Raw genomic sequence first — 19,410 nt, forward strand, 5'->3', positions numbered from 1 at the left:
TTAGTCACCATTTCCCTTGTAGGTCTATTATGACTGAAATCATATAAAGAAGTGTTTAAGTATTGTTTAAGTTACTGTCATGAGGTGTTTGCAAAAGCAAAATGGCTACAATATCTCTCTTGTTTGTTACATGTGAGGATTTGAAATTTTGGTACATTTTTTAGCAATCATGGAAGTTGCCATGTTTGATTTGCTTTTGTGGACCACATAAAATGATGTGGTGGGCCAGATGTGGCCACCGGGCGTCGAGTTTGACACCTGTGCTGTCGAGCAACCCTCCACACGAACGTGCAGTGCATTTTTTTTTTCTGTCGGAATATAAATAATCTTACACTGAAAGAGGCATGCTCCTTAAAACAAGTTGGGCCTTTCAAATTCGTTTTGACCCTTCCCTGTCTCCCGTTTGCCTTTGTTCTTTTCAAGAACACACACTCTCGTCTTCTGAAAACATGGCCCCGAATAGACGCTATCCAGGATTGTCGTAGCCTGCTAATGCGGCACAGACAGATTCTCAGATGTTATTTTTGGCTTCTTCGCAAATACCGTGGCCACGAAGAACCAAGCAACCATGACAAGTTTATTCAAAAGCAACGGATGGAAGCTATCGATTTCATTGCCCAAAGTCAGGGAATTGCACTGAAAGGCATCAATCCGTCAAACTGGCAACCGCTCTGGTGAGGGTCGATTAAGACAAACTGATGTCAATCGAAGAATTACCCAAACGCAGTCTTTTACGTTCTATTTTGGATTTTAATTTGATCATTACCAACATGGTGGACTTTCTGACCGTTGCTAATAGACACATTGTCTACTTTTTCCAGGCTCTTTTTTCCAGAGTCGCCTGCAGGGTTGTCCTCAGAAGAGCTAATCATTTTAGCGAATGAACGGGCTAGTCTATCCAAGAAGGAGTTGGCAGAACGTGCATGACCTTCATTAGTGGCCTGTTTTCCATCAATGGCTTTTTGGTCCGTGACTCCCATGAACTTATCTTCTTGGTGAACTAGAACTTTGTTGGAAGTCCAATATTTCTTTGTTATCTGACATTTTAAGATCATATCCCGTTGGCTGGGATTAGAGTTTGAAGTCAGCTAAGCACTTTTGACACGATTTGAGCATTTTGTGTGGAAGGTGTTTCGACAAATGTTTTCCATCAATGAAAAGGCGTGATGAATGAGCAAAAAAACTCACTGGGTAATCCGTGCAATGCTTGGGCACGCTTTCATCAGCGACATTATTTGAGGTTTGTCCTTATGGGGACGAGGGTGGTGTCGAAGTAAAACCAACTGCAAGACCCAGACAGAGCAGCAGCTGGGAGAGCAATTAAGTATTAAACGTACCTTTGTGGGGATCATTGAGATGCAAGAGAAGAGGAAGGAGAGGAAATGAAAGTGGGGTGAATAGTAGCCAAAGGAGCTTCTGAATCATACACTTCATCTTTCTCTCTTACTTCCTTTCCCCTGCCAGCAAAAACAGTCAATGCTCTTTCGCTTCTGAGGCAGTCAAAACCAACTGAATGGTTTTTAAAGGAATTAAAAGTCTGACAGAGGACACTCGGGTACATCTGCAGAACATGTACTCGACGCAGCTAAATTGCTACCGCGTTGGCTCCTTCTCTGACGCTTTCCAACAGAAGCCAAGGCCTGGAGAAAAAAAAAAAGGCACTTGGCTCACATGATAGCGAATGCAGCTCCTTCCTCCATCCTGCCACAGACGAATCGACCCTTCGCTTGAGTCTAATTGATGTTGTATCGGTGAGCAGTGGCTTTTCGATTATTTAGGCGGGACATTTAACCAGCTCTCAGGCTGTCGGCAAAAAAAATAAATAAATGTCTTGGCCTGAAATGTTCGTGATACACAAATGCATCAAGTTCATTTCGAATTGATTTTACATTCATAGACCATATTAGAAACAAAATACATCAATTTTTGAGGTTAAAATCCATTTCCAAATTGTTCATATTTAAAAAAAATAATAATTAAAAACAGGGTGAGGACATTATAAAAACTGACAATCTCAACAAATAATAGAATTCTCAAATTGATCATTTGGATGCATTTCTATGATTTAGAAAACATTTATGTCTGAATTTTGGGAGGGGCTTGGAACGAATTAGGGCATTTACATGGAAAACGCGTCTCTACTTACAAAATTCTTGGGTTAAGAAATTTCTACCACAACCAATTCATTTCGTAAGTAGGACGTACCACTGTATCCAAAACCCGCGTCAAAGAATGTCGAAAAATAGGATGTTGTATTCCACTTTGATTGACAGCCTAGCTCACCCGGGGTGCATTGTGTGCCTGATTGAAGGGCCACCTGTCTGATATGACAAGGTGATCCAGGGGTTGCAGTGCTAACCAGGAACACAGCGCTTGCCCCTTGTCGCTGCTCGCCGGATCCTCCTTGTTAGCAACAGGAGGTGGGGGGGGGGGGTCACCTTCCATCATCTGTGCGTTCTCAGTTTGTGCAAGCGGTTCTATATTGGCACTACGGATTAACTCAGCCTGCAGTGATGGAAGTTGGGGTGGTTGCGAAGAATATATATGAGGCGGAACATGTACACATATTGTACACTGATTACCGGCGCCATGAAAAGATAGGGGGCTGGGGCTGCTCATTTATGGTATGACAATAATAAGCCTTCTAGAGATGGATGCCTGTCACCCAAGAAAACAACACACCCAGGGGACAGAGAGACAAACTTGATCACACTATTCGGTTTTTGCTTTTGGTCTTTGCTATTTTTTAGCCTCAACCTCCAATGACTAATTTCACGACAGTGATTGGGAGGGGTGAGTCAAAGTTCATAGGCCCCACAGCAAACAAAAAACTAAAATAACCTGTGGCAGGAGCGGAGATGACTTCAACTGCCTCGAGCAAGCTGTTCCCCTGGCAGGCATTGCCGCAACGTACGAGCGCCGCATACGCCAGCGTCTCAGCGAGTGTGCACGCGGGGTTGTAACGACGGGGCGCTTCGAGAGTCAGGAAACCCTCGACATGCAAATCAGTGCACGCTCACGAGATGCTGAAAACAGAGTGTGATTTGTCACTCAGTCAAAAGCCAGTTGATCCAACCTCTCTCTCAGCCTTGCTTTTTGACACATTCTTTTTCCATACATCCATTCGTTCCATTTTATATTCTGGATATCAGAATTTGACTCGACTCACATGACTTGGATTGCAAGGTTTGAAAAATGGAAAATGAGAGACAAAATCTTTGCCGTCTTCTTTCAGCGACTGTGAAGCAAAGCTAACTGGTCAAATATTCCCCCGTGTGGAGTTTGCATGTTGTCCCCGTGCCTGTGTGGGTTTTCTCCGGGTACTCCGGTTTCCTCCCATATTCCAAAAACATGCATGGCAGGCTGATTGAACACTCTGTGTGAGCGCGGATGGTTGTTCGTCTGTGCGTGCCCTGCGATTGGCTGGCAACCGGTTCAGGGTGTCCCCCGCCTACTGCCCGAAGACAGCTGGGATAGGCTCCAGCACCCCCCGTGACCCAAGTGAGGATAAAGCGCATTGGAAAATGGATGGATGGATAATATATGCTGTGACTGAAGAAGATTTTATGACTTGAACCTTGTAACGGTGTAATAACTTCACTTGCATGAAATTCAATGAAGAGTCAACTTGCTTCATTTTTAATTTACAGTTATAGGGGGGCCGGATCAGATCCCAGCCAATAAAAAATGATGTGAATCAAAATTTTGAGTCGACATCCTTTCATTAAAATCGCATTGTGTTCAAATGAGGCAGCGTGGTGGAATATTATGTTTACAGAACATCAACGATGTATTCCGGATGGATAGTTCAAAATGAATTTGGAGGCCATTGTAATGGGACTATAACTAGGTGGTCATGGCAACCAGAAGTATGAGTCAAATGTATCCCGTGCGAGGGGTGGGGGAAGTGGGTGGGAGGGACAAACGCATCAGAACCTTACTCGGTAATTGAGAAAATGAGACGTGTTGCCATTGGGTAATTCAGCGGCGGCGGATGGCAACACGGGGGGGGGGGGGGGGCAACCTCCCACCGTTGCAAGCCTGGATTGAACACATACTCATCATTTTGTCCTACGTTCATCAACAAATTCATTTCAACAAATGGGAATTTCTCATTTCCCCACACAAAAGCACCCCCGCCCCCAAACCCTGAACCCCGAGCCTGAATGTTCATGAAGAGCCACCCCCCCTTTGAGCCTTTAATGCCCCGACAATCAGATTAAGGATGTCGGTGTAAGCCTCGAATTACTCATGTTATGATTTGATTGGCCAATAATTTGATTGCGGCCACATCTAGACTCTCCCCCCCTGGTTCTTCAGATCTCATCTTTCCCTTTCCCGCCTTCTGTATGTCTACAACACACACACACCCACATACAACACTTTGCTATCTCTCATGTGTGGCTGTCTGCTTGGGAGAGAGTGGGTGCAGTCATGGGTATTGTCGAAGTGGATTATCAAGAGGAAAAGATGCTTCCTAGCCGTAAATCAGATACACCATCTTAAAGCATCAAACACAACCCTAAAATTCTCCAGAGAGAGCCCCACACCCTTTTATGTTCATTTTACTAGACGACGAAGCGCTGTATGAATAAATACAGTACAGGAAAGGGGGGGGGAGGGGGATAGGTATGCGTGGTGCAAAGGTATCAAACAGGACAAGGGGATGATGGGATGCATGTTCCCTTTACATGCCCATTGGGACATTTTTTATTTTTTTCCGAACAAACGGATCTTTGTCGGAGAAACAACAAACGTGCGAAATGTGTGCCAATGCAGCTCGGGTGTAAAATCAAGCTTGAATAGTAATCAACATGCGCTGACCTTCTATGATCATGACATTACGGTCCAACGGGTGTTGCAGTTGTTATGATTGCCAGGTGGACCAATGAACTGAAATGCATTTTGACTGTCCAGTCTGATCATGCAGTCGAAAGGTCGTCCTATTCATCCCAAAGTTTCAAAACTGACACTTGAGATGGTCAAATGGGACATTTTCAAATCCAGGCCACTTCGTTTTTTTGTCAGAATGCAAACAGAGAGAACTGAACTGCGTCTTCAGCGTTTCGTGATATTGAACAAAAAGCTTTGATCCAGACTTAAAAATGTGGCCGGCTGTGCTTTGATCCATCCTTTAAACTCCATCGGAACAAGTTGCTGATGCAACAACGTCCCACTGGACCGCAACGTCGGTTACGCGACGTACAACCTTACATACCGGTCGAATATCTTTTGTGCGTAGTTTCAACGGGGGCAGATGAGATTAGAAGCGATGTAGTGTAATGAACAAAAGCACCGCAGGGACCCTGATCATTATTTAACATGGCGGAAACTCCAAAACCAGTCAGCTTGCCGGGGGTTGAGCGCTCACTACAGTATCAAAGGTTGCAAGCAGTTTTTTTTTCTCCTTTTGAGGAGTGTTCAAAATTTCCTCAGTTGGATTCAGACTTATTTAAGCTCTTATTTAAATGTACTGAAGCGATGCACGGGAAACAGGAAATGGGTGCACGGAGCATTTTATACATTTTAGATTACAGTGTTCCCTCACTTATCGCGGCTAATGGGGACCGGGGACCCTGCCGCGTTAAGTGAAAAACCACGATGGAAAAACCAAAAACGCGATGTAGGGAAGCCGCGATAAATGAAGCGAGATAGCGAGGGATCACTGTACATTAATTTGTATACCGTATTTTCCGGAGTATACTGTAAGTCGCAGTTTTTTTTTTTCATAGTTTGGCCAGGGGTGCGACTTATACTCTGGAGAAATTTATGTGTGAAATGGTTAACACATTGAAGAGTAAGTGCTGGATATTCTACCTCCGGAGTTGTTTAAAAGTAACACCGAGCCTGAAGATTTCATTGGATTTACGCTGATGGTTTGGTAAAATTGTTAGCATATTCTTTGTGCTATAGTTGTCTAAATAACTTAATGTTACGTGAACAGACCAGGCACATTCACAGTTTGTTGTTTAAGCGTCATCTAACGTTAACATATCGTACACTTATTCAGCCTGTTGTTTTATTTTTATTTGAAATTGCCTTTCAAGATGACATGGTTTTGGTGTTGGATTTTATCAAATAAATTCCCCCCAAAAATGCCGCTTATATATATATATATATATGTTTTTTTCCCTTCATAATTATGCAATTTGTTGGTTGGTGCAATTAATCCGGAGCGACGTATAATCCGAAAAATACGGTACATTAAATATAAAGTATTTTGTTGTTGTTAACCACAGTGGACAGCTTATCATGTGATCAGGTTAACACAGTGCATGAAAGGGTTAAACAACCTCGAGGTACTGGTAAATAAGATAAGAAAACCTTTATTAGTCTCACAATGGAGAAATTCCCAATTCACAGCAGCAAAGTTATGAAAGTAAGAAGTAGAACAACAAAATATAGGAGCTGCTGGAAAGGCAGCCACTCTCGCGGCGCCATTTTGAAGTAAAAATAACAAAAATAACACAAGACAACACATAGGACACAGACAGTCGTTCAATCTTCACCAATTTTCTGCATACACTTTGTTGTCTGAAGCAGTTCTAGATGAAAGAGGAGAGGATCAAAGTGTCCTTTCTCCAGTGGATCAGAGACGTCATGCTGAAAATGTGCACACGTCTGCTACAAGCTAAGTTTTGAAAGCAAACACAAAGCTGTAGCATCCATTGACGAAAAGAGATTAGTTCACTTCTCCTGTCCCACGTAATCCGCTTCAAACTCCAAGCTCCAAATCCGCATCGGCACTCCGCGCCAACGCTCCTTTCTTCTCATCGTCGGCTCCTCAAGACCTCCATCCATCCAGCCGCAGACCGTTCAACAGCACCGATCTCTCCGCTGAACAAAGCAGGGCTGTGAAAAATGCTGCCCATTACAGGCGCAAGACACAAGCGCCCCGGGACTGTCCAGCAACGACAGTCAAATGGCGCCGACATTCCTCCAGTCAAAAACAGTGCTGGTATACCCATGCTGCCGAGAAGGCGCAACCACCAAGCACAGAGTCTCCTCCTTGATGAATGTCGTGGCCAAAAAATGCTGAAAAAGGTCCACATCAAGTCCACACGATGTAACAACAAACACAAAGTGACAAAAGAAACACAAAAACAACAAGACTAATGATGAAATGTGAAACATTTTCACAATTTTCATTGACCTTGCACAATCTAGGGGGGACAATTTTGGATCGTGTATTAATCGCGGGAAATTTCAGTATTCAATTCTGTTCAACAACCACATTTTAGGTCTCATTCTGCGACGCGTAGGCTGTTCTTCTGCGATTGCTACCTTCAAAAACGATTCTTTAGAGCATACGACTAAACAAATGAGCCTCAGAGACATTTCCCATCTGCAGTATGTCATCGGAACAGAGACGCATGTGGAAGCGCCCTCAAACTGAGTTGATGGTTTGATGGTAATCATGCTGTGTATTTCCTCTCTTTTCTCTCTCCCGTCGACCATTTTCAGTATTAACTGTCTTCAGCTGTCATTCTCCGGCGGAATCGGCTACGAATCCAGCCGGCACCGGCTTCTTTGCAAGAAGCGCAAACACAGGCATATGCAATCATGGCGGCAGACAAATCACAATCCCTGGCAGAAACAAACTAGCAAAACATGTTTGACACACACCGCGAAGGTTCCAAAGAACGCACACATACGGGCAAACATGACAAAACAACTGCAAACGCTCACAATCATCGCCGGCAACAGCCGGGAGAAGTTAAAAGCAGGTGACGGAACATTCCACGAGAGCATTTTTCAGATGTGTGAGAGAAAGGTCATGACTGTGTTATTGTGGCAAGCGATGGGATGGAGGACGGGGGGCAGGGGGTGTGGGGGGGGCACAACCGCGTACGGATAAACCAAGAGATAACGCAATGATTAAAGGCGAGATGGCAGCACGATAACAAATCGCGTAAACAACACTAAAATGGCATGAAGAATACAGCGATAACGCTCTAATGCAATGTCATGTACAAACAAGTGCTACAGCGCAAAGCCAAAATTCGGATATACCCGGAGGCTCCAGAAACATAGGAAAAGTCAGTGGATTGTATTTTCTTTTTTAACTTATTTTTAAAAAAATAAATTAGTTTGTTCATTCCAATGTGTGAAATTCACAACTGTAAAGAAAATAAAATCCAAAATATACCGTATTGGCCCGAATATAAGACGGCCCTGATTATAAGACGACCACCTCTTTTTCAAGACTCAAGTTTGAAAAGAGACTTTTTGAACACCAAATTAATTTTTATACAGAAAATAATTACAGTATATCTGAAACAAATGATTCTAACAATATATTTAAAGAGAAAAAGCATGTTATTTTTCCTCATTCAAATCTTAATATCTGAACATTTAAATATGTAAAGTACAATCACATTCGTAAATGAATGGCTTCTGGTTTTTGAAATGTAAATGACATCATAACTTCTCCTCAGCTGCCGGTTAACCTGGCCAATCCTCGACGCACTTTTCTCCAGACTGTCCCTACGTTTCTCCATTTTCTGTTATCTCTTCTATTATTTTCTTCTTTTTTCTTTCTGACCGCTATTTTTAAAATTTTTCTTTTGTGCTCCCGCGATTTAAATTGTTATTCTACGTTCACTTTGGCCAGGGGAGTCAAGTTTAGCATTCGCTTCAATGATATCTGGCGCCATCTAGCGTCGTGAATGGGTATAATGTCTAGACCCCGAATATAAGACCACCTCCACTTTTCAGTCTTATATCAATGCAAAAACCACCGTCTTATATTCGGGCCAATGCGGTATTTCTCCACAGTTTTATTTAATTATTATTACATTTCAAATGTTTTTTTAAATAAAAGAGGAACTGCCTTATTGCTTCACTCAGTTGTAACTAACTGTTTTTACGCTAAACAGCGTGCCGAAGAAAGACCAAGAGGACATCGGAGGCTTGCACTTGACAACACGTGTGCTAGATACATCAGGCTGTCTGCTCCCACGTTCTCCCTCGGAACTGCTGAGGTTGCTTCCATTAATTCTGCCGCCTCTGCTACTTCCCTGCGTGTGCGCGCGTGCGTGTGTTTACGCCATGGGGGCCCTGAGGTCCTCGAGGTTGTGACCGTTGTGAGCTCCGGCAAACTCCAACTGACCTTGGCGTTTCACGCCTCGGAGACAAACTAAAAATGATGGCTCATCAAATCCTGCGCTCTCCATGAAAGGTCAGAGAAGCCTTTTTAGCTATGAGAGCAAAATTAGTCGTATTTCCTCAATCGGGACACATTGAGAGTGGGTCTTTTCGAAGGTGATATCAAATAGACGATTAACAAAAGTTCAAAAGGGCCTGCAGAAAACGGCGAGGGCATTATTGCAACAAACATGACGTGCACCGTTTTTTTTTTTTTAACAACACTGAAGGACGGTGTTGTTGGACTGGGCTGATGGATTAATCCGCAGAGGGTAAAGTAGCCAAAGCCTGGACTCCATCGTCCTCCTGCATAGCATTCACATATGAATGAAACCAGCGGAGATGGAAAGAGTCGTAATAATTCAACATGACAGCCTTGGTGTATAGGAAAAGGCGAGGCAGCGTGGTTGCGGAAAGGAAGGCACATCCATTAAAAAGGGTCCCAAAATATCCGACTCGATCCATCGCACTCGTTTGACAACCCTGGTTAGCTAACTAAGGCAAACCAAACTGAACTGTACGATGTAGAAAGAATGTCAGAGGAGGCCAAGAAGAAAACGTTTGCAAATCAACCTGAATGAGTATGTAATGTTTACAATTTTAATTGTTCAGAAATTCTTGCTTCGTTCCATTTTGTCACCTGTGTCGCTACGGTTTTGACGATCAATTTCAGCTCACGCGGGTTGATTCATTTTGTGAATGTCCATCCATTTTTTGATCCGCTTTGTCCTCACAAGGGTTGCGGTTGGTGCTGTAGCCAGAATCGAACCCGGTACCTATGCACTGTGAGGTCGACGCGCTAACCAATGGGCCACCGGGCCGCCTGTTGTGAACTTAAACACCCAAAAAACGTTTCACGTGAATAAAATGTGGTTAAAAAAAATAAACAATCTAACACATTAATTCTTCGTTGGGCACTTGGATCCGAATAGTAAAGCTGGACTAACTGCATCATTTTCAGAGTGGTGGCTTATTTGTTTATTTTTTTACTGGGGAACAAAGACACAAAGTCTCCAGACAGCATTTTATCTTGACGCCGTTCCTACATTTAGTGTTGTCACCGCGCACGTGGCGTGTTTTATAGAGCAGGTTGAATAGCAGTTCAATTGGGCTGCGCTCCGCTGACCACACAGGTTCATAAAAAAAGTGATTCACACATGTTCTATTGATGGATTGAGTGATGAATTGCGCGCTGTTAAGCTGCAACCACGGAGCAGCTCAGGCCTATGAAACGCATCCATCTGCATGTCCGCAGCTTACAGGGATTGTTAATTAAATCATAGCGCAGTTGCTCCGTCGTTTACAATATAGCGTGGATACATACGGTTGCAGTCGGGGTTGTCAGTTCTGCACCGCTGGCAGCGGAAAGTGCTGATCGCGACATTGCCGTGTCGCCGTCGCTCTTCTCACCGCAGCTCCGACTTAATGAAAAGTTACACAGATTCGGTCCTAATTGCCACAAATGGAACCGGAGTTAAATTCCGTCATCGCACCGCTGGAAACTGTGACCGAAGCTCGGCGCCGCATATTTTCAGATTTTTATACCACCCGCACATAAAACGCGATCGTATTTCTAACCAAAGGCAAGCAGCGTAATGAAATGGCTAAAACGATACAAGGCGAGATAACATTTTAAAATAATAAAAAATACAGCACTCTTGAGGAAAGAAATCAACTCTCATAAAATTCAATGAAAGAAACGTATTGCGCGAGTACGTGCCTGCGCGTCGGGCAGGTAAGGCTCGATAATGGGATGTGCGGAAGGGTCGCGGGGTAGCTGGCACGGCGGAATCTAATCGACAACCTAATTGGTATGACTGATGAAGACAAATTGAAAACGGGTCAGCCGAGTGAAAAAGAAAGCAGGCAAAAGGAGACGGGTCGTGTGCACACGTAGTTCAAAACGCGTCAGTAGTGTCAAAAAAAAAAATAGATATATTTTTTTTAAAGGGCCCAAAACTTCAGAAAGGTAACTTGCTGGTCGTTAAAAATTTACCAGACATTCCCTGAGCACTGAAATCGTTCCAATGACCCCCCCCCCCCCCCGCCCCCCGCCTCCTCCCTCCCTCCCTCGAGCCTTGTCACAGTTTGTTATCTCGGGGCCTAGCTAAGTAAATAAATTGAAAGCGCTTCACCTGGCGAATGTGTGCCACAAGTTGAGCGTGGAATCCCGATCCTTTGAACGTCGTCTCCGTGGGGCCCGGCTAATTGAGCTGGATCAATTCGCGGCGAGCGCGAGCAGGTTGGCACAGTTGCCACATCAAAGAGATTCTAATAACAGCACACGGTGGCCATTATCGAGCCTGGAAATGCCATATTTGTGTTTGCTTCAAATCGAGCATGGCTGTGCTGGAAAATAGTCACAACGCGGGAGGGCGGGGGTGGGGTGGGGGGGGGGCATTGCCGTTTGTATTCCATGCCTGTGAGGCCATTTAGGAATTATTGGGGGAAGCTTGTCACCCGGACACGAACGAAATATCACCGCACCGACCGTAGTTCAAGAGCTTCTGTTTCAACCAAACTGCTCTAATTGCAATGTGGTTTGTGACACGGACAGTCGTCGTCGAAAGTCTTCAAAAAGTCTTACGCCGGAACCAAAACGCCTGAAGCGTCTGGAAGAAAATAAGTCACGGCCGCCCGCAGAAAGCTTACCAACTTTACTACTCCAGTATCATTTTGTTTATTTCTATATTGATGTCTTTTTATGCAGTTCAGTTTTGCTGACTTTATTTTTAGCGGTGTGTGTTTTAATGTACTGCATATTTGCACTGTGGTTGAGAGGTGCACAAAGAGCACATTTGACAATAGAGCTTGAACATTTGTAAGTAGAGACGCGTTTTCCATGTAAATGTCCTAATCTGTTCCAAGCCCCTGAAATTTCAGACAGAAATGTTTTATAAAGCTAAATATTTAACAAATACACGTTACAATTAGATGATTGCACAATAAATGAGAGTTGTGCATAAAGTGATGCTGGTCATTTAACTTCATTGCGTCGTTTTTTTTCGGTCTTCGGTTGATGTTTTCCCTCAAAAATGGTTTTTGCCTGGCGTTTTGGAAAGAACTTATTTTTAACGATCCTTCGAAAATGTCCAAGGCAAACAGCATAGTGAGCGATCGTCCGACTGGTGAATACTTTTACTGGGTCATTCACATTCACGTAAAACTATCGGAACACCTCATGGTCCGAGGGGCGAATGACGAGAACCCTGCATAGACAGATCTACCCATCCACACACACACACAGACAAATTCGGTAGAGGTCCCTCTTAGTCAATGGGATGCCAGGATGCTGCTCGGTATCAGCCAATGGCAGAGCGGCTATTTGCATGTTGCGTTCAGAAAACTCGGAGCTGCGATTAGTCACCCATACTGTATTTTTACCTTTGGTATCTTGAAATTTCTTAGTGCCCGAAAAAAATCTCAGTCTACGAGTGTCAAAAAAAAGTATAGTTTTTTTTTTTTTATGAGCTTGTAGCACACACCAGCCGGCGAAGACATTTTGTCTTTATGTTGAGATTATGCCTGCCTCCGCCCCCATTTATCTCTACGCCATTCGCCCCAGTCCACAATGATTTCCAGTTCATCTCTGGGTTTCTCTCGCCACGGTTTTCTCATCATTTACCGCAAGCGGCGCTCTGGCGAATGATTGAAGTCTAATTAGATGGCAGAGACAGTGGAAAACCAGCGGAGGTGCTTGGGAGCCGGAGTCTGTCAGATGGTCCGTTTCACTCTCGCTGGCTTTGTCCTTCAAAACTAAAGAGTTCTGCAGTATTGGCGTGCAGGGCGGCGCGGTGCACTCATGTCCGCTGAAGCTAATTATGCTATGACAAATGACAGCCCAGTGGATGATTATACAATAGCCATTTGCTCCTGGATGTGCAGCCTAAGATGTGTTATAGTATTTATTGCGCAGCCATGTTTATTATTTGGCATTTGTTAATTACCTCCAGGGAAACTGGAAAAATCGTCAACGTCGGGGAATCACAAATAAAAAACAATCAAGCATGACTGGGTTTCGACAGCAGGAACATAATCAGTTTAGTTTTTTTTATGTTGTTTCGTAGATGAGCGGAAAATCAGCCCGCCACTAAACGGTACTCCGTCACGAGGTTTGCTTCGAACTATTTCTTACCCCAATTAACTCTTTCATTCCACAAGACGTACTTGTACATCTTTTTAAAATTAGGCCCCGTCTAAGTCTTTTTTTTTTTGCGTCATAGAGAGGAGGAGGGTCTGACGCAATCTGTGAATGAGAATAAGCTATTTGCATTGTAAATCATGTAAAAAAAGCCACCAGTAGGTGGCAGTGGTGCCTCACATGCTTGAAATGCATGTTTTTACAAGAAGCTCTTTTCTCCGTTTTTTTGCCCAGGAATTGCCATTTTCATGAAACTTAGCCCTTTTTGTAATGCCGATTGCTGAAGAATGGAAAAAGATAGAAACAATTTCTTTTTTTTGCTGACAGAAGAGAGTCCAAACTTTATTTTGGTAGGCTCCGTGTTTATATAGCATTAGAACCAAATATTCTGTGGGTCAAAATGCAGTAAAACGCTGGGATTAACGAGGTTCACCTTCACCTTCTTCACCTATTCCTTGACCTCGGTTGTGGTCGTTGGGGCGCCTGTGAAGACCCTTTCACCGTTTCTTTCCAACCGTCTCGGTTTTCTGCCTCTCTCTGGGACTTTGCGAAATCCAGGTTGGTCCACTCTCTGATGTTGTCCTCCCACCTCTTTTTCTGCCTTCCTCGTTTGCGATATCCTTGTACAGTTCCTTGTAGCACCGTCTTTGCAAGGCCTGATAATCTCGTAACATGGCCGTACCACTGTAACTTCCGTCTTTTTACGATGGTGAGTAGGTTGTCATGGTGCCCGATAGCTTGTTGTATCCTATTTTGAACTTCCTCGTTTGTTACATGATCGGTGTAAGGGATGTTTAATATCTTCCTGTAGCATCTCATCTCCATTGCAAGGATCTTTCTTTGGAGATCTGCCGTGAGTGTCCAGGTTTCACATGCATATAGGAAGATTGACATGACAAGGGAGCGTAGAAGGTGGATCTTTGAGCGCAGAGCTATGTTCTTATCTTTCCAGATGGTTTGGAGTTTTGCTATTGCTGTTGATGTTTGAGCAATTCTTGCCAACATCTCTGGCCTCGAGCCCTCGTCTGAGATAATAGAGCCTAAGTATTTGAATGACTGCACAGTTTCTAGTTTTTTCCCACTGACTTGGATATCAAGATTGATGCCTTGATTGTTGTTGGTCATCAGCTTTGTTTTTTCGGCAGATATTTCCATGCCATATGAGGCAGCTGCTTCGTCCAGGTGTTCTACTAGTTGCTGTAACTCAACGAGGTTGCTCCAGTGAAAATGGCTGGGATTGAATGAGTTAATGATGACATGTTTGTTTTGAACCGCTTCTGGCGAGAAGGAGCGACGTGATGGACACTGCCGAGCGGGCACTTGGATCCCCCCAAAAAATCTGTCCAATTACCCGGGCCGTATTTACGAGACAATATATTTCCCCGAATTATCCACATAATTAGGCCTATGTGCCCTGAGGGTGGCAAGCGGGCTCCCCCGCGCAAGCAATGTTGTCAGCAACCATCTGTAACGGCGCTCCGAGCCAGAGGTCACACCGCTGTCGAGTCAAACTATGGGCTCTTATTCTCCTAATGCGGCGTACACATCAGAGAAGTAACCTTTAAAAAGGGGATAACGTGAAGACTGCTGACTGAATACAGCCCACCCGCAGGGGGAATTCTTTCCCCGGCAAATATAAATGCCGTATTGACAGCAAAGATTCCCCGTCCACCCCCCCTTGAGAGCAAAAGGGACAAGACCCGAAGCGGAAGGACGTGCAAATAAACAAAGACGGGAGGGAGCGAACGCCGTTAAACCCCGCAAAGCATGTGACTCGCCGTCGATGGGACGGAGCAAGCGCCGCGTTCCCATAAACATTTGCAGAATCACTTTATTGAGGCGCTTTAATGATGCTTTTTGCATAATTTGCCCACAGTAATGTGAAGTGAAGGGCAGGGCGAGCCTTTATGTCGTTTCCTGTAGCTTCAGCGGTCCTGTTATATATTGGCCACTTTAATGAGGGACGGTGACAAAACCGCGCATCCTCCCTCCTAAAATTCACAAAACCGCTGCTGGAATAAAGCGAAGCCCAACATGAATCACATTGTGGGAATTTCAAGGGGAGTTTTTAAGACGGAAACACATTTTTCGTGACGATCTTGTGAGAACTATGTCGGTCCCGATTCGCGTCACTTTGTGTCCGCAATGTCAATTTAGCAAAACGGGTTTGCGTCGCGTGATCACCTCTTTGTCTTGAAGCTCAGCGAAGCAGCATGTGGCTCACGGCGCTGCGTGTTGATGATCGCAAGAAGGCTCTTTGCCCACTATCAGTCAGAACATGCATTTTGCGCATGTGCGCGGTGCAATTTCACCCCTTGAAAGACACCCCTTGGTGTTTTGCAATATTTATGACAACAATTAAGAAAATACTACCACAATAACGACCGCGGTTGTGTCCACAATAACAGAGATGCTATTAAATTTACTTAGCAGTTTACGAGCAAAACACTTTTTTTATACTTATTTTTTTTAACATAATTTTTTTATGTAATTAAACACATCTGTTTTGTAGTTCATTTTTGTTATGAAAAAAAAATCATTGATTCAAGCGATGATGTTCCCTAACTGTGGTAAAAGACAAAATAAGCCACAAAAAAAAATAATAATCATAAAATAAAAAAAATATTTTAGTTAATTGCAGTTCCGCAAAGGTACTTACAAAAACAAATAAAATGCCCACGATGAGAAGCGTTGGTCTAATTTCAAATGCTATCAGCAGAAGGCAACTTCCGGCAGAATCGGGATGATTTCCATGAAGACTGGCTGTTGTCTGAAAGCAAGCAGCTGTCAGACGGAATTACCTCTCTGACACAGACACCACAACTGAGGGTGCCCTTGCCGTAATTCAGTCTGATTGGCTCAAGGGGAAAATGGCAGCCTGTGGAGAGCGAGGTGAGTGGCGGGTTGACAGGTTTTGCGTCTGCAAAAGCGAGACTGAGACCGTTATCGCTGACACTGTTCACCGTTTAATTAAACCTTTCGTTCTATATCTATTTTTTTTTTTACATAAATTGCGTATCCTATTTTTGCAACCTTGGGTGAGGTGCGCCGGATGGGAGTGAGGGTTGCTCGGACTCGTCAAAACACAATAAAGGCAGCGATAAGGCAGCGTAACGATGCCTTAACCTAAATTCCAGACATAACACAGATGACATAGCGGGGAGAAAACGCCAGGTGACTTTAGAATATGCAAATAGTGACCAACATGCCTTTATCTGTGAATAAAACAGGAACTGCTGCAAACGGCTAGCGGTCTCATGTGTCCGACTGATCCAGATCAAGTACTTAGTTTTCATCATGAGCTCAGATCCATTATTAAATGAATGAAAATGGATTCATGTTGGATGAGCATATCCACATCATAACATTCTCTGTTCCGGCTACAGAAGAAGAGACACTCAAACTCACCAAAGAAGCTAAGTGCTCTTATCGGTGACTTGTGTGAGGTGAGTGACAGGAGTGGGAGGCTCAGGGGGGAAGTGTCCTTTAGGGGTCTTAATTATGGCTCTTCTCCTCCCTCTCCCTGTCACCGTTCCCCAGGGGAGGGCAAGACAAAAGCGGGGCAATGTTTCATCTCTGGTGCATTGGTATTTCAAATTCCGAAGGGGAGTAAGATGAGAGTGACATCCGGGCCGTTGGGCTGCATATCAAGACACACTCGAAGTCCCCCCCCCTCCCCCCCCCCCATTTGTATCTCTCGTCCCTTCACAGCTGTGTTTAAAAGAAGGCTTCTTAAGAGTAAATGCAGTTTAATAAAATTAGGGCAGCAGGGGGGGCAGAAATTGATTACAGCGATGGTTTCACTTAATGAGCCCAAAGCCCGTGGCTCTTATTTGTTCTTTAGCTTTTACTTTTCAGAGGAGAGATATAGGTGAGAAAATGGGACACGAGTGGGTTGTCGAGCAATTTGAAATGCACGATGAAGCAACAAGCACTTAGCCAGTCGGTAGGCTACAAACTAGTGCAACTATTCTCCGACTTCCGACGGCGCTCTCTACCTCAACTCATCCACAACTGTACTGACCTTCCATCCTTCTAACCATTTTTTTACCTGTCCGCAATGTTTTATTACATCTTTCAGTCTTTGTTACACATTTCTTGCTTTGTTTGACCTTTTTTGACATATCTGAGTTTTAAAAATGTGTGTGTATTCTTGTTTTAAACGGTCTATATATATTTTTTTTCATCCCCTATCTTTTAATTCTTGTTGTCAAGCAGAGGTGTCAAAATAATTTTTGTCGCGGGCCACGTTGAAGTGACCGTTTTCCTTGGAGGGCCATTATGACTGTGAAAGCATTTAAAGAAGCCAAGAATAAAGGTGAATTGTACGATTGTTTAAGTTACGGTAATGAGGGATTTGGTAACAAGAAAATACTAACAATCGCTCTCTTATTTATTACATATGACAAGTTGAAATTTTGGTCCAGATTTTCGCAATCATGGTAAAAGTTGACATGTTTGACTTGCTTTCGCGGGCCACATAAGATGATGTGGCGGGCCAGATCGGGCCCCCGGGCCTCGTGTTTGACACCTGTGTCGGTAGAGTGTCCGAGTACTGTGAAAAGAGCTTTCAAAACAAATGTATTATTATTATTGTTATATGTGTACTTTGCCGATATATGACACGGCCTTCCTAGTCCACAAACACAGTCGATTAAATTCAACCGCTGTTATGTTATTGTTGTCATATACCGTTGTTATGCCTTTATTGTTTTCTTGCTCCTTTTGCTCCGCTCTCTCATCTGTCTCAATGCGCCTCCTCTCAAAACCTTGTTGTGTCTGATTTCCAAGAAATATCCATCTCAATACAAATGGTATCGCTGGGAGTATCTCGAGAACAAGTGGCACAAACTTTCTTGTTTCATTTGGCATGCGCAAAGCCGCGGTGGCAAGCTATCCGAGAAGGGTTCGGCGTCAAATTGTACGATTAATAGCCTCGGAGTTAAAGTCAGCTTCACGGTGCGCTTCGCACAGCCGCAGTGAGGGTAGTGAATGAATACAGTCAATGTAGGGGGGAAAAGTAATCACGGCTGATTTGCCAGAAACAAAGTGCTAATGCTAATCACTCCTCCTTGCACACCGCATGATTAAAAACTCAGAAAATTAACTCAGATTCAAGAGTAAATCTGCTGATTTGAAATCAGGTTAGGAACAGGCGTGATGGTGAATTTACAGACTGCGGACCGATGCACGCCGAGTGACGCGACGGACGCTAAGTGAGCCGAGGTCGCTGTGCTATTTTTTTGTGCGCGGCCCCGCCGCAATAACTTTTGTTGCGATTTGAAATGTGTGTGTGTGGGGGGGGGGTGTATATATTGTGATTTAATGAAAAGTAATTCTGTACAAGGACGTTAGCCACATTAGCCCGCTATCGTTAGCCACAGAGGGAGGCTAGGCTAGCTCTACGGTGGCCTGCTTATGTAAATATATTGGACTCAACTAATACATACGAGCTGAAGGAATGATGGATGTGAATACAAATTAGCTTCCGTTCATCGGAGAAAATATCGATATTTTTAAATACTATAAAATAAATAACAGTGGTGGAGAAGAGAAGGGGCTGCCGAATGATAGCCCGGCAGAGGCATTCGAGAGATGTGGAGTCTATAAAAGCCAACTACGCCTTAATGTCTCTCGCAAGTGTGATAAAAGCAGAGTGCTGTAACACGGATCGTTTGTGTGAACACAACACGTGTTCTTAAAATGGACAAGAGTGTTGCGTTGGGCCAAAGGACCTCTACCCTGAAAATATGGACAGCGAGGCAAATGACGCTCTTAAAAGGTAAAGAGCAAGGCATCCTATCAGTATTCCAGATGGAACGGACTCTTATAAATATTAGAAGAAGGACACCGGTGGGGAGAAAGGAAGAGCCAAACGATGCATTTGAGAAATGGCACACCTGAGCTTTCAGCAGAGAAGATCATCTCCTGCTGTCAGCTCTCATCCCATTTGATCAAAATAATTGCCACCCTCATCGTTATCATCAAGTCTGTCATCTGCGGTTGCGCCGTCGCCATTCTCCATCTCATCAGCGTGTCTTTGACTTTCCGTAAGGAGGTGGCTGAGGATTTCGGGATCCGATTTAAAAAAAAAAAAAAAACATCCACATCTCCGGTAAGAA

General features: G+C 43.9%; 1 protein-coding gene across 2 annotated transcripts in view; it reads right to left on the minus strand.

Annotated features, from left to right (window-relative positions):
• rbms3 (RNA binding motif, single stranded interacting protein) overlaps nucleotides 1-19,410 on the minus strand; it is a 171,741-nt gene that overhangs the window by 86,147 nt on the left and 66,184 nt on the right. The gene's annotated exons all lie outside the window — the stretch shown is intronic.

Source organism: Hippocampus zosterae, chromosome 7 (assembly GCF_025434085.1).
Source record: "Hippocampus zosterae strain Florida chromosome 7, ASM2543408v3, whole genome shotgun sequence".
NCBI classification, from domain to species: Eukaryota; Metazoa; Chordata; class Actinopteri; order Syngnathiformes; family Syngnathidae; genus Hippocampus; species Hippocampus zosterae.